The 13,627-nt window shown below is 46.0% G+C and overlaps 1 protein-coding gene across 4 annotated transcripts in view; it reads left to right on the top strand.

Moving 5' to 3' along the window:
- The first annotated feature begins 2,579 nt into the window (after nt 1–2,579).
- THRB (thyroid hormone receptor beta) overlaps nt 2,580–13,627 on the top strand; it is a 160,859-nt gene continuing 149,811 nt past the window's right edge. Inside the window, exon 1 of one of the 4 annotated variants that reach the window (XM_086742675.1) lies at nt 2,580–2,761. The gene's annotated coding sequence lies outside the window, so the exon portion shown is untranslated. Of the gene's footprint in view, nt 2,762–2,898; nt 2,998–13,627 lie in introns of those variants that run through there. The other 3 variants (XM_086742677.1, XM_086742676.1, XM_086742678.1) reach the window with 3 other exon arrangements.

The raw sequence follows: 13,627 nt of genomic DNA, 5'->3' as shown, positions 1-13,627 counted from the left end.
GGGAGCTTATGCCTGTAGATGACCTGAACTTCACTTCTCAGGGAGGAGGAAAATGTTGTCATTACTTTCCTGGCTGTACCGGCTGTGCTCCCTCCCTCCGCTCCTCCCTCCCTCCCTCCCTCCCTCTTCAGTGCCCGCTCCAAGTCAGGCAGTACAGATAGTGCAGGGTTTCAGAGGCTCCTTCTTCTACATTGCAGTTGTACTGAACTCCCGTCTCATGGTCTTGGCATAAAAAAAAAGGCATTTATGTGAATGTGACACAGCACATCCCTGGTAGCAACAAAGCAAGCAGAGATTCCCTCAAACTCCTGAAGGGAACAAGAGGACTCCTCTTTCTGCTGGGTGTGACTGGCATTCCAGGTGCTGGCGGGGGCCATTGATAGCAAAAAAAAAAGTCACAGAGGGCTCAGGGTCCTGGATTGCCCAAATCTGAGGCCCTCTGCCCCACCGGTGTCCGTAGCACACATGAGTCCTGGGCAGCTGTATCACCCTAAGTCCAGCTCCTTTGACTTGTTACCAAAATGCTGTTGGACTCCTTCCCTGTTTCTGTCCTACGGCACATGGAGGACTTACAGTCCATGTGCAGTATCGTCTTCCGGACGAGCAGGTGGAGACCCTGGGGTCGTGTGAGGACCCGGGAGCATCTGTCCTCGTGTTAAAAGGCAAAGTAGGTGACTAGAGGAGCGCTGTGAGATCCTCTGACGAATCTCTGCCAAGTGATGCGGGGAGCCAGCATCAGAATATACTACGAAGCCGTACCTCTCTACTATCCACAAATATTTGCCGTTGCCCTCAGTGCATGGCATTAGGGACCAGTTTCACCCAGTGGGGGATGATGACATATTTCAAGGCTCCCATTCTCACAGTCACATGACTTTGTCTCCCTGCATTTTAGTCATGTCAGAGCAGTGCATCACCACCCGACTGGCTCATGCCGTGCTCTGTGTTTAGCAGCACATATTTATGACATGGGGAGTGAAGAATGAAGTTTAACTCACGTCCTTAACTAACCCGTACGTGAGGGATTAACTGCCTACTGCATTCTTGTACTAAGTATTAATCACTTAACATTATTTTCATTTTTTGGAAAAGTCTTTTCCTTCCTTAGTATGTCGGCACACTACTTAGTTTGAAACTGTGGCCTTTGAGGGGCTGCTGACAGATTAGTCACGTCGTTGCTGTTGTTGGCCTGACAAGGGACCTGTTGTGATACTTTCTGGCTGAAGTAAAAACCAGATGTCGATGGGCTACAGCTCAGTTATCGAGGTTCGCTGTTCCTTCGCAAACCTGTCTTCCTGGCTCTGGTAGAGTTAAAAAAATAATTACAAGTTTTTCAAAGGATCACCCACATACACATGGTATGAGAGCTCTTTTCTTTGTTGGTTTCATTTTATTTGTACATGACTCACTCTTGGCAAAATGAGTGAGCCTCATGAGCCTGTAAAAATTCTGTTTGGATTAAATGATTTGCATTAAATGATTTATAACTGCAAGAAGGGTTTAATATTCCTGTAATTCCTCAAGGAAAAACAAACTGATCTTATTCTTTCAAGTAGCTATTGCTTTCACGCCTGTTACTTCAGACGCCATCTTACTCGCTCAAGCTGATAGCTGTTAATGAGACGCTGGCTACTTCTCCTTCTCGCTTTCTCTGCCTCATGAATTAGGGATGGGTGGTAGGGATGCACTGTCATCCTTTTCCTAGCACATCCTTCTGAGTGTGTGACTGAAGGCCAGGGAATGTATGGTCTCCCAAAACTGCCTGCCTTGCCGCGAGCGAGGAGCAGCATCTCTCCTGGGCCGAGGCACAGGGGTTGTGTTTCTGAGACTCGATTTCCCCCAATTTTGTAGGCTGGATGCCCGCCAGCCTTCGTTTTCCCGTCAGAGTGGGCGTGCTGGTTACAGCCCATCTCATCCCTGCTGCCTCCTGCATGGGCTGGCTGGCTGGAGGGCCGCTGGCCTGCCCGCCCTCATGCCCAGCCACAGCCTGGTTCCCCAAACCTGGACACACGGGGGGCAAGGCGAGAGCCCCCACAGAGTGCCCCTGCAGAGATGGGACCTCCAGCCGCCCACGGGACGGGTAGCCCCTCTGTGACAGAGGCCTCGTGGCGTGGTGAGCCTGCCAGAGCCCACCCGGGGACACCCGGAGGGACGCAGGAGGTGCCACCGAAAAGCCCCTTTCACCGCTGTTTGCGCAGAGCGGCGGCCGGCCTGGGTGTCTCCTCCGGAGGCCGAGCCACGGCCCCTGTGCCGGCGGCGGAGTTGCTAGGGGAGGCCGCTGCCTTCAGCCGCTGCCCACGGACGAGTCCTCCTCCTCCTCCCGTGCACCTCCGTCAGGCCGATCCACGGCCGCGTGTCACTGCCGCGGGATTTTAATTTCCAGGCCGTGACGGCTCTCTCCCCCCCCCCCCCCCCGCCTCCCCGCACACCCCGTCGCCTGTGGAGCAGGGGTGACTCGGCGGCGCCCCGGGGCCCGCCCTGCCCGGGCGCCGCCCGCCGCGCCGCGGCCCCGCCGGGCATTGGGGAGGGGGGGCGTGGAGGGGATCCCGGCCGCCCGCCCGCGGACGTCAGCCACAAGTGGCCGCCGGGGGCGGTTTCCCTCCGCCCCGCGCCCGCCTCCCCGCGACCCTCTCCGCGGTGCGGAGGGGCCGCGGGGCGCGTTGCGTAACGTTGCGCTTCGCTCCGCCGCGCGTCGCTCGGGGCGGCGAGGAGCCGCGGAGGCGAGGCCAAGCTGGGTCGGGTCGCGTCGCCGCGGCCGGAGGTGAGCGGCGGCGGCGGTGGCAGGGCGGGCGGGGCCGGGGGGGCGCAGCGCGGCGTGTGCGCGGCCCCGCGGGAGGCGGCGGCGGCGGCGGCAGCGCAGGCGGGGGGAATCCAGGTCACGTCCGCAGCCAGACGGCGGCGGGCGGGAGGGACGCGGCGAGAGGCACCGCACCGCGCCCCGCCGGGCGGAGAGGGGCGCGGGGCAGGCGGGCCGCTCCTCTCCGCTCCGCTCCGCCGGTAAGTCACTCGGGCTCCCGCTCTGCGCGGGGGCGGGGGGTGCTGGCCCCGCGGGTCAGCGTTCCGGGGCGTCCCCCGTGTCGCGGCCATTCCCGCATCCCGAGACGAGGGGACAGCGGGGCGGGCGCGGGGGAGGCTCCCCGTCCCCTCGCTATATTTAGCCGTCACCGGCGGGGAGAGCGGCGGCAGCGGAGCGCGAACGCTGTCGGGGCGGGAAACCCGGCGAGGGGCGGCCCGGGGGGAGGGAGGGGGGGCCCGGCACCCACGGGTACCCATCACCGCGGGGTCGGCGGAGAGGTGGCGGGGGCGGCCGGCGGTGTGCGTGTGTCTGCCGGTGTTTTCCTTACCGGCTCGCGTTTGCGGCGTAGGTGGTATTTCCCCGTTAAGAGTTCACCCCTTGAAGTTTTACTTGACTTTCTAAAGCAACAACAACAGAAAATCCGCGAAGTTAAAAAGCCAAACGTGTTAATTGTTAACTAAAAATAGAGGAGGAAGGCTTGAACGCTGCTGCGGGTGGACCGATCCGGCAGCCTCTGCGGGAAAAGGGAAAGGGGGGAATTGTCGGCCCCGAGGAGCCGGTTGCCGGTAGAACCGGCCGCACCTGTGCGGGTCAGCGGCCGAAGCCCAGGGGACCCGGGGGACCCCGAGCCCCCTGTTGGCACTCCTGCCGTCCGGGCGGTGGAAGAGAAGGGCAGGTTAGACGTGCTGCCATAAACTCCAGCTCCGGCTCGGGAGGGCGAACGGGACATTTTTTCCCTACAATATACACGTTTTCCTTTTATTATTTTAACTTCTCACAAAATTCATACATTCAAACTGAGCCATCTGCTAGTTCTAGTAATAGATTTAGCTTTTATTTACAAAGCTTAGTCTGCCGTAAATACGTGTTTGCATAATTGATAGGCTGTGGGTCTTTTTAGAAAGCAATTTGTTTTCCTTTTACAGTTCAGTACTGCTTGTGTGTTGAGACAATTTACTAGATTTTCTGGTTCCTGTTTTCCCAGCTCCAACTTCTGGGTAAACATTTAGGGGGAAAAAAGCACAGAGCAAAGGGTTTTTTCTTCATAAGACATTTCTGTAGTAACAAGGTATTTTCAGCAGACTTTATCGTCATCAGTGCAATTGCATTACTGAGCATTATTGGCTTACAGTGAGAGGTTTGAGTTCTCTCCCTTACTTTGGACTGTAAAAAGTAGAACTTTTTAAATGTATACCCTTTATTAAAGTGAAGAAGCTGGGCTGAGTCACTGGAAGGTATAGCCCTTCACTTTCTCGTAGAACAGCTGTTTAAGGCATAATAACAACGAAAGTTCAGTGAAACTGGATGTACCTACTTCCTTCCTCACAAGACTTTTTTTTTTCCTCTTCTACTAACTTACTTGAAATCACCCTTCATATTAGTCCTGGGACCCTTAAACTGGTCTCAGCCTTCCTTCAGTTTATTTGATTTGGTGACCTTTGGATGAGCTGGTGTGTTACACTGTGACTTGCTAATGATGGAATAATCTAGTCCTGACGTACCAGTTGTGAAACTGAGGGCACCGCTGCTGGATGATCCCGAGGAAATTTAAGTGTCCTATGGCTCTGTGTCGGAAGAGTGAGGATTTAGCTGTGGTTTGCATTGGCTTTCCATTGTCCGGACTCTGATGTTCAGATCTGAAAGGGCTCAAACCGAAGTCTGTTTGAGTGGATGGAAAATCTCCCATTGATTTTTAGTGGTTTTGGATCAAGCCTTGTGTTGAGCACATCATGGCTACTCCAAATTGTTCAGTGCTTTTGAAATTCTTTGCATATCCAAGTCATTATGTAAAGTCAAATTTATTGTGCTGTCTCCTTCTCCTGTGTGGGAATGTTCTTTTGCTGAGTAGAAAGTGGTAGTGGTGTTTTTGTTCGCTCTTTTATATACTACAGCATTAATTTTGTTATCTGATCATTTCCTGTTATGTGAGGACAATGTGTATGTTTTTTCCAAATTTCCCCCAAAATGGGGAATTTTGGTAAAAGTGAATCTGCTTTTGCTGAAGGCTGTTTACCCTGGAGACAAGTTTCCTCAGGTATTTTTCAAAGAATTTACGGTAGTGGGACGTCTGAAGTCGTAAGACATGCTTTCTCTCACTTGCATATTTTACTTCCCTTGTTCAGGATATGGTTGTTTGCTGCTTTTTCTTTTCTTTTTTTTTTTTTTGAAAGTGAAAAGGAGGACGTTTTCAGTGATAACAGGTACTGATATTCAATAAAGAAGCTTGTAGAAAACACACACCTGTGGTGGGCATATATCCTCTCCTGGCTTCCCTGTTGTTGATGGTGAACAGGATTTTTCCTCTTGGCTATATGTAAAAACCCAGCCAAGAGAAAAGTAGGGAGGAGAAGGATTGCTAAACTTAAATCATGGAAGTCTGTCAGAGTTTATTGTCTAATGTAGCCTGTCTTTAAATTGAATTCTATTTGGATGGGAATCAAGAGATGAAACCTCAAAAAAGCTACCTGACTTGAGGGAGGACATCCTCCAGCAAGAATCTCATTTGCTACCGGAAGGGTGAGACCAGGAATTTTGGCTCCTTGGAAAAGGAAATTCTGGAGCTCATTATCTCTCCTCCGTCATATTCTGTTTACTGATTTGGGGTTTGCTTATTATTAAAAGTTGAAGAAGGCAAAAGAGGCATGCATATGAAAGAAGCTCAGGTAAATAGCCTGTGATGAGGGAAGGCATGAGAAGGAAGGTAGCACAATTTGTGGGAGCCCTTGTGTCTTGAATTTCCTTCTAGGACTTGGGAAGTGTTAATTCTTCCAGCCAAACTAATCTGCTCTTTAATGGGAGATGGCTGTCATGGCAGAAGTCAGAGCTGTACTGGAGAACACAGAGTAGTGATGCAGAGCTGCGTGTTTCTTCTGTCTTGTCCTTTTGCCTGCAGATTTCCAAAGCACATGAGAAGCTGGCATCTGGAGGAAGGGAGGAGACAATGCTGGGGCACTGTCCACCTGCCCACGCAGATTGAGACACCTCATCCATCCATTGGTTTCTAGAGAGTATCACGAGGATCTAAATTTATGAATTTTCTGTCAGAGAGCGTCTGATCAGGAAAGATTTTCTTAATATTTCCGCAGTTCATCTTTGTTCCCTCCTTTCCAAATGTTGGAAATGGTTACATACACAGTCTTAGATTCTCTCCTGCATGGTCCTGTTCAAATAAATAAATAAATACATAGAGATATAAATAAATAAATAAATAGATGTCATTCAGTAGCTCCTCAGGTTTAGGACAGCAGAATTCTGCCAGGTCATGAAGGTGCTCTTGTCTTACATCAGCTTAGCTGAAGTAAGGTCTCTGAGTGGCTGAGGAGGTCTGTACAGGAAGATGCAGTACAGATATGTTAGTCCAGGGCTCTGCTTGGGCTCACTTATCCCATCAAAGAAGTTAGGAGAATAATTGACATGGCCATTGGTGTGGCAGTACTGCTTCTGATGCTTTTTGAACTTGTCATTGTGCAGTGAGGAAATACTCTGTCTTCTCAGGGATGAGCTAGGATTTTACATATTTTACAGGGATAACTAAACAAGTAACCTATGTATTACAAGAACCTTTGTAATGATGATCAAGAGCAGACTATAAATAAAATTAATGTCTATGTAAAGATTAAAGAATTGTATTTCTTCAATTCTCTGTTGTATGTGGTCCAAGAGAGCATTTTGAATAAAGTAATTGAATCTTGCATAAGTTGTTTCTCTCATTTAATTCTGAACATGTGAATGAGATTGTTTCCATTACTCACCACCACTATTTTGCTTTAAACATGGTTATGGTAGGGGGACAATGCAAGTAAAAAGATCGGTTGAGAAAGATGGTTCTGTTTTTAACCTTTTCAGTTTATGGGCACACTGCCGAAGTGCATGTAACAGCCTGCAACTAGACAGGATGAAGTAGTAATTAAATAAAACGCCTTTTTAAAATAAGAAAATTGATTGTGTACTCAATTCTGAATGCTTTTGATCATTAAAATTCTCATTTTCCTTAGACCTATTGCAGCTTGTTAGAAATTGAAGGTCTTGTGAAACTTAAACCAATAAATTAATCAAAGAAATAAGGGAATAAACTGCAGTTTTAAAAAATTACTGGATATCCTCAAGTGTCTTGAATATACAGAATCATAATAATTTTTACTGATTAACTAAACCAGCAAATACTCTTATGTCGTAATTAGATTATATGCATGAAAGCAGTGTGATCATTCTAGATTACAGAACTGTTTGATGTCCTCTGGTGAACCTAACTCAATAAATTAAGGTTCTGTTTGCCATTGGAAGAAATAAAAGGACTGATTGTCAAGCTGCCTAGTAGGAAGGTAGAAAACAGAGCAAGAAGATCAATGTCTCTTCAAGTGACTTTAAAGTCAAAATGTAAGTCTTTCCTTTGCTGGATCAGGAAGGAATGAAGTTGGTACATACAGAACCAAAATGTATGCATACACAATGCGTACTTTTTAATCTTGGATAGAAGATGATTAATTCTGTTCCCCTGCTAAATATTTTTGCCTATTCTAACACTGATGTTTGTATGTCTTTTGGATTACTTTGTGGGAGTTGGTAGGAGTGAACTGTAAGCCACAGGTACAGCAATGACATTGCTTGACTGTAGGATGTGCTTTGGAACAGATGTGGTGTAGGAAAAATAGAGGAGCTCTTTGAAGAATAGAAGTACTTGGCAACTGCGTAAGTAGTTGGCTTATTGGACAACTGCTCAGCAACTGATACCTTAGTAACATGCATATCAATGGACCATTTAAAAAATATTCACAAGGAAAATATACTTCCGTGGGTAAGAACAGCTGTTTTCATGACCATTGCAAGTCGACTTCCTTGAGTCATGTGTCATGTTTGCTCTCATTATCTACATCTGTACAATGCTCTTGAACTCTGGGCCTTTTCCTTTCTCATGCTTGATGTATTTGCAGACCTTCACGTCTTTCTGCCACTACCTTGGTCTTGCACTTTGGCCTCCTGAAGTATACTGTTAACTCCGCACCTCCCACCCATGACTTTCTGTTATTCCCCTTGACTCAGCTGTGCCAGCTACTTGCCCTGTGCTCCAGCCAAGCTGTCCTTCAGCAGATATGGAGTGCTGCCTCTTCTTGGTGTCCTACCTACAGAAAGAATGAGCACTAATAAATTGAAGATAATTCCTCTTTAGCATTGCTTTTTCCTCTCGCCTTTAGCACAGTCTTACCATTCCTGGTCCATTTGCCAACCTCCTTGCAACTCTTGACAGGTAGGATTGCCTTCATGTGACATCATACCATCTGCTTTCTAGCTTTACAGTAAAATAATTTTATTTCCATGGTTTGTTGACTTATACCTGGCTTTTTTTTTAATATTTCACACATCTTTTTAAAAAATGGGATGGGTTTGTGTGCAAGGTGCTTCAAAGTGTAATTAGGATCTGTAGGATTTCTGTATAAGGCTTAGAATAACTTTGATCATGGCTTCAGGAAGTCGAAGGGTTTATATGGAGCCTTCTTAAGTTAGGCATGTTACTTTCCATTTTGCATTTATTCTCCTAAATAATATAAGATGAAACACATTATCCAGTGAGACAAACAGGGAAAGATTCTGTAGAGTTGTATCCGTGTAAATCCAGAATATACATGCCCATGCACATACTCACTAAAAGAGTATTAACCTATAAAATACTGGCCACAAATTTCACTTTTAAAGTGAAATAATTACTTCCATTAAATATTAAAGTATAATTTTATTTCTACAAGTATGGAGCCAATTATGTCTGGAACACAGAGTACTTCCTGTGCAGCATTGAACTGCCTGTATTTTATATTGTACCGGTTTCACCGATGTGACTTACTGAAATGATTTGATTCACTGAAGTGCTCTGTGTGACCAGAATAAAACAGTCCTCTGGGCCAGAGGACTTGGATCAACTGTTTAACTGCGTAAGTTGTTTGATTATTAAGGCTATAAGGAAAATAAATACCGCAATTAAGGTTGATTATGCAGCCTTAATTCAGATATCTCTGAGTATATGCAGATAAACCAAGGTTTAGAGTCCTCGGATGGTACTGCTTCATGTTTCAGGGTGCCCAGCGTTATGCAGTAATAGTCGTGTTTGAAAATTATGGCCCCTGTTAAGTTTATTTGAAACTATGAAACTTCTGAACATCCGATCCCGGGGAATGCCTTTGGTTACATAGAGTATGGGGAGCCTGTGGTCTATGCCTGTAAATTGTACACATGTAGCTGTAATTTGTCACTGGTTATTGTGAATTTTGAGTTAAAAATCACTTAGCTCTGCACCAGAAAGGTATCCAGCTTAGCATTCAACTGTTGTAAACTATTCAGCTCTCTTCCTTCCTCGCCCCAAAGTCCCCTGCACCAGATACTTCACACTTTTCTCTTGCCAGAAATAGGATGGGGATGCTAGAGATGTTTTGTTTCCTTGAAGAGGCCTATGCATGGAGGTGCCTGTTTCTTACATGGACCTACAGGTGTTTGCCTTCAGCCCTCCTTTTTCGGCACAGCTCTGAGTGCTGGCAGGGTTCATCGTTTGTGGTCAAACCTGGTTGTCATCAAACCTGTCAGCTGTGGTCGCGGAATGTTTCAGCATTTCTCACCACCTGTCTCATGATAAATTCTTCACTACTGAGCCCTTGTTTTGCCTTCTTCATGAGAGACAGAAGGCGTTAGTGCCCAGCGGCCAAGCTTTGAGAGTGCCCTTGTTGGCGTCTGTTGGTGAGGTGCTTTCATAGCTCCAAAACAGAGGATGTAGAGTGAGTGGAGCCTTGCCAGCCCGTCCAGGTCACAGTTCTGGTATGATGACTGGAGGAGGAGAAGACACCCCAGGCTGCCCCAGACCAAAAGCTAATGTGCCAGGCAGCTGCTCTCCTTTGACCTCTCTTCCTTTGGCCTCTGTCCATCTCTGTTTGCTGGATGGCAGTCCGAGGGGCATGGGGCAGGCACTGTGGCCAGCTGGCTGGCAAGGAGCTGGACTTCTGTAGGGCTCACCAGGCTGTCCTGGAAGAGAGGGCAGACCTGGCCGTATGTGTTTCTGCATCCAGGACCATAGCTCTGGCCTTTAGGCTCTGCACTGGCTTCTCTAAAGTGCCTGTTACCTGGTGTGGAGCTATGTATATGGAGACACGTATGTGTATATAACGTGCTTCCTTCTGTTTTCAGATGGCTTCAGATCATCTGAAATACCTGATAGCTGGTAAATTCAAGAATGTGAATGAAACAAGTTTTTTTTTTTTTAATGAATACTATAAAAATTTTTGTGGAGCACAAATAAGCATAAGCAAGCCCCTTGCCTCCATTCTCCCCTTCTGACTAGATTTTCACAGGGACAGCCAGGGTTTATTCTTGTAATAAGGGCCTTGCTTGCCAAATTACAGGTTCTGTTCCAAGGAATAGGAGAACTCAAGTAGCTGAAAGAAAAAGAGTCTAAATTTTTGCATGTAGGGAAAAAAAAATTACAAAACCCCCGACATTTCCTTTGGCTACTTCCACAGAAGTAACAAGACCATTTTGACTGGTTGAACGCCAGCACAGGTTGCCCAGAGAGGCTGTGGTGTCTCCATCCTTGGAGATACCAAAAACCCAGGTGGGCACAGTCCTGGGCAACCTGCTGCAGGTGACCCTCCTTGAGCAGGGGGGTAGACTAGATGGTCTCCAGAGGTACCTTCCAGTCTTAGCCATTCTGTGACTGAAACTTGCTGAAAAAGTTCATCTTGAGATGGGCAGTCTGATAGGGGGAATTGCAGTTCACTTGATTAGACATGAGAGAAATAAGAAATAATTTAAGATAGATTAATTTAATGGGAAGTGTGGTTCACACTTTAAAAATAAGCTGGTCTGCCAGGCTCGCCCATAATAAATTTAGGGGAGTCAATAAAAATATTATTAATTCATACCAAAATAACAACAAATCTTATTACTTCTGTCTACGCAGACAACTTAAGCTGCTTTGTAACTTTAAAAAGTGCCCTATATGCGTTTTCCATGCACACATTGAAATTGTGGGGTTACTTAAAAATCAGAACCAGAATTTGTGCTCTCACCTTTGCACGTAAGGGGCCAATGCTCAGGATCATTGCCTTTGATCCTACAGATAGAGTCATACGAACATCAAAGGCAATAAAAAGTAGCCAGGACTTGGCTGCTGTTTAGGAGTCATTTTCGGAGCATGCTTTGCTCACAGGAATCTAAATGTAAAAAGTCAAATTTGCATAAGCAAACTATTCTGTGAACCCTTGCCCTCCCCTCTCTTTTGACCTTTACTGCCCAGTTTGGCTCCCAGAGCTTTTCCAGAGATCTCTTTCTTGAGTTAAGGTATCTCTCCAGCAAGAAACCCAAGTTCCGAAAGCAAGAAAGTAGTGGAATTGCAACCACAAACCCTGAACTTAGGCAGACAACCTTCCCTCTCCCGTTCCTCCTACGCCCACTCCCGAGGCGGCCCCGTGGGGACCGGTGTGGCCGCTGGCTGGCAGCCAAGGCATGTACCAGACATCGCCTTACCTTTGCTCGTAGCCCAAGCTCATCCGCAAACGGCGGCTGAAAATTCGTGCCCGTAATATCAGTTCACATCGGTTTAACCCATGTTTTGCAATGACACTGCAGGCTGCCTTTTTTCAAAAAGCTTTCTATTTCTCAATTTTTATTTTTTAAACGTATTTTATTTCCTCAGCTTATGAGGGGTAGCAGGAAGGCTTGTCAGCAATTTACCTTGGAGATAGAAGGCAAAGGGGAAGTGGATTGCTGACAGGATATTGCTCACTGTCCGGGCAAGCATAGCGTGGAGCAAGACGAAAAGCTTGGTCTCCCCTTTGTGAAGTTCAACTCCAAGCCAAGTTATAACTTGAGCTCCATCTCTTCAAAACATGTTTGTGTAGATACAGCCATAGTCCATTTTGATCATCGTAAGTCTGCAGCTGAATCAATGAATTGATGGTGCAAGAAAGATATTTAGAGGCAGACCTTTACCACTCCTAAGTGCAGATCTACAAGATCAAGTCTACAGTCTGACTTTTTTTTTTTTAATGTTTTGTTGCTAAGGGTTTCCTGATACATCATGCCTAATCTTGTGAATATTTCTTTAGGTCTTGCTCCTTTAGATAGATTTGGGTGAGTGGAACATCCCATACTTCTGCAAAGATCTCCTGAAGTCACTGAAAGCCATTTTTGAACGTGGGCAGCTGAAGGGAGCCAATGCGTTGCGTGCCCCGCGCAGCCCTAAGCCAGTCTGTGTTTGGGAAACGAGAGTAGTGTAGCATTACCATGTTTGCTTTGGAAAGTAATCTAATCTAAAAGAGCTTGAAACAATTTGCAAATTAGGATTGTGGAAACCTCAGTGTCATTTTTTCTTCTTTAAGAGAACAGGTATTTCAACCCAGACAGAGCAGCAGGCAGGAAGAATTTGAGGGATTCAACCTGGCAGATGTTGCAAGGCATGGGGTAGAATAGGACTAAGCTTTACCTACTGCCGTGTGAAGGTTAGGAGCTGCAATCTCTGTTAGGAGATCCAAATTTCACAACACTTAGGTGATGGTGTAACAGGAAGAAGGGTGTGGGCAAAACTATGGAGCGACATATGAGTAATTCAAGACCTCACCTGTTTTCCCATCTGGAGAGCACGGCTAAGTGGGAAAAGCAGATGGGCAGATCAGAAGTCACCGTTCAACACTTGCTTTTACTGAGCTTCTCTGTCTTGAGAATAATCTTTGGGGATTCATGTTTGTTGCATGTTTTTTTGTGGTTTTGGATGGATAGGTTTTGGGTCAGAAAAAATGATGTCTGGTGTTTCTCCTTTTATATACTGTATCAGCATAGCAAATCTGAGCTACTGGGTTATTAGCCAGCAGATACCGGCAGTCTTTGTGATACTTTACTGTTAATTTACTTGGGTGTGTTTTCTTCAATAATGTTCCAACTAGTGAATGAGCTACCTTTTTAATAATATGAAAGGGGTGGAATGACTGTCTTGTTTCCATGTGAAAAAAATCTCAGTGAGTATCGAAGGCAGATTATGACCTTAAGTAGTGCCCAGAAGTCGTATGTCAGAAAGAAAAAGTTATGACCCCAACAATTATTTTTGAAATTCAGTCAACATTATCTATATTTAATAAATACACGTCTTCCTGCAATGTTTGAAATCAGGGGTTGGGACTCCAAAATGAAACTTAGTATGAAATTGCCTTCAGTGGTTATTACTGCTGGAGAAATGAGAAAGGCAAAAATAAAGGTTAGATGATACAAGCTTGCTATTTTCCAAAGTCCAGCAGTTTTGTGAGCAAAATGATCTGCTTACAGTATGTTTTTAAGATGGAAATAATTTTATCTACAGTACTAAATTTGGAATCCATATACCCAGCCATCTGCATCTGTATGTATGGCAAGCTTAATATATTGATTTAGGGATTACATTTATACCGTGCTCTTGTTTGTTTTTCTTCAGACTTTTGCTACATCTCATAGATTTTTTTTTTTTCTGATGTAATGCAGAATCTCGTTGGTGAATTTTGTTGTATTTCTTGTTTGCTGATGTCTTTGTGAAAAATTCAGCGAAAGTTTGTGAAAACTCAGTGTAAGAGTCCTTATACCTGTATATGTCAGTTAGCCAGTGGTGTT

The sequence above is a fragment of the Chlamydotis macqueenii genome, chromosome 2 (assembly GCF_036417535.1).
Source record: "Chlamydotis macqueenii isolate bChlMac1 chromosome 2, bChlMac1.mat, whole genome shotgun sequence".
Classification (NCBI taxonomy): domain Eukaryota; kingdom Metazoa; phylum Chordata; class Aves; order Otidiformes; family Otididae; genus Chlamydotis; species Chlamydotis macqueenii.
The sequence above is the reverse complement of the archived record's forward strand: the minus strand, read 5'-3'. Positions and strand labels throughout refer to the sequence as shown.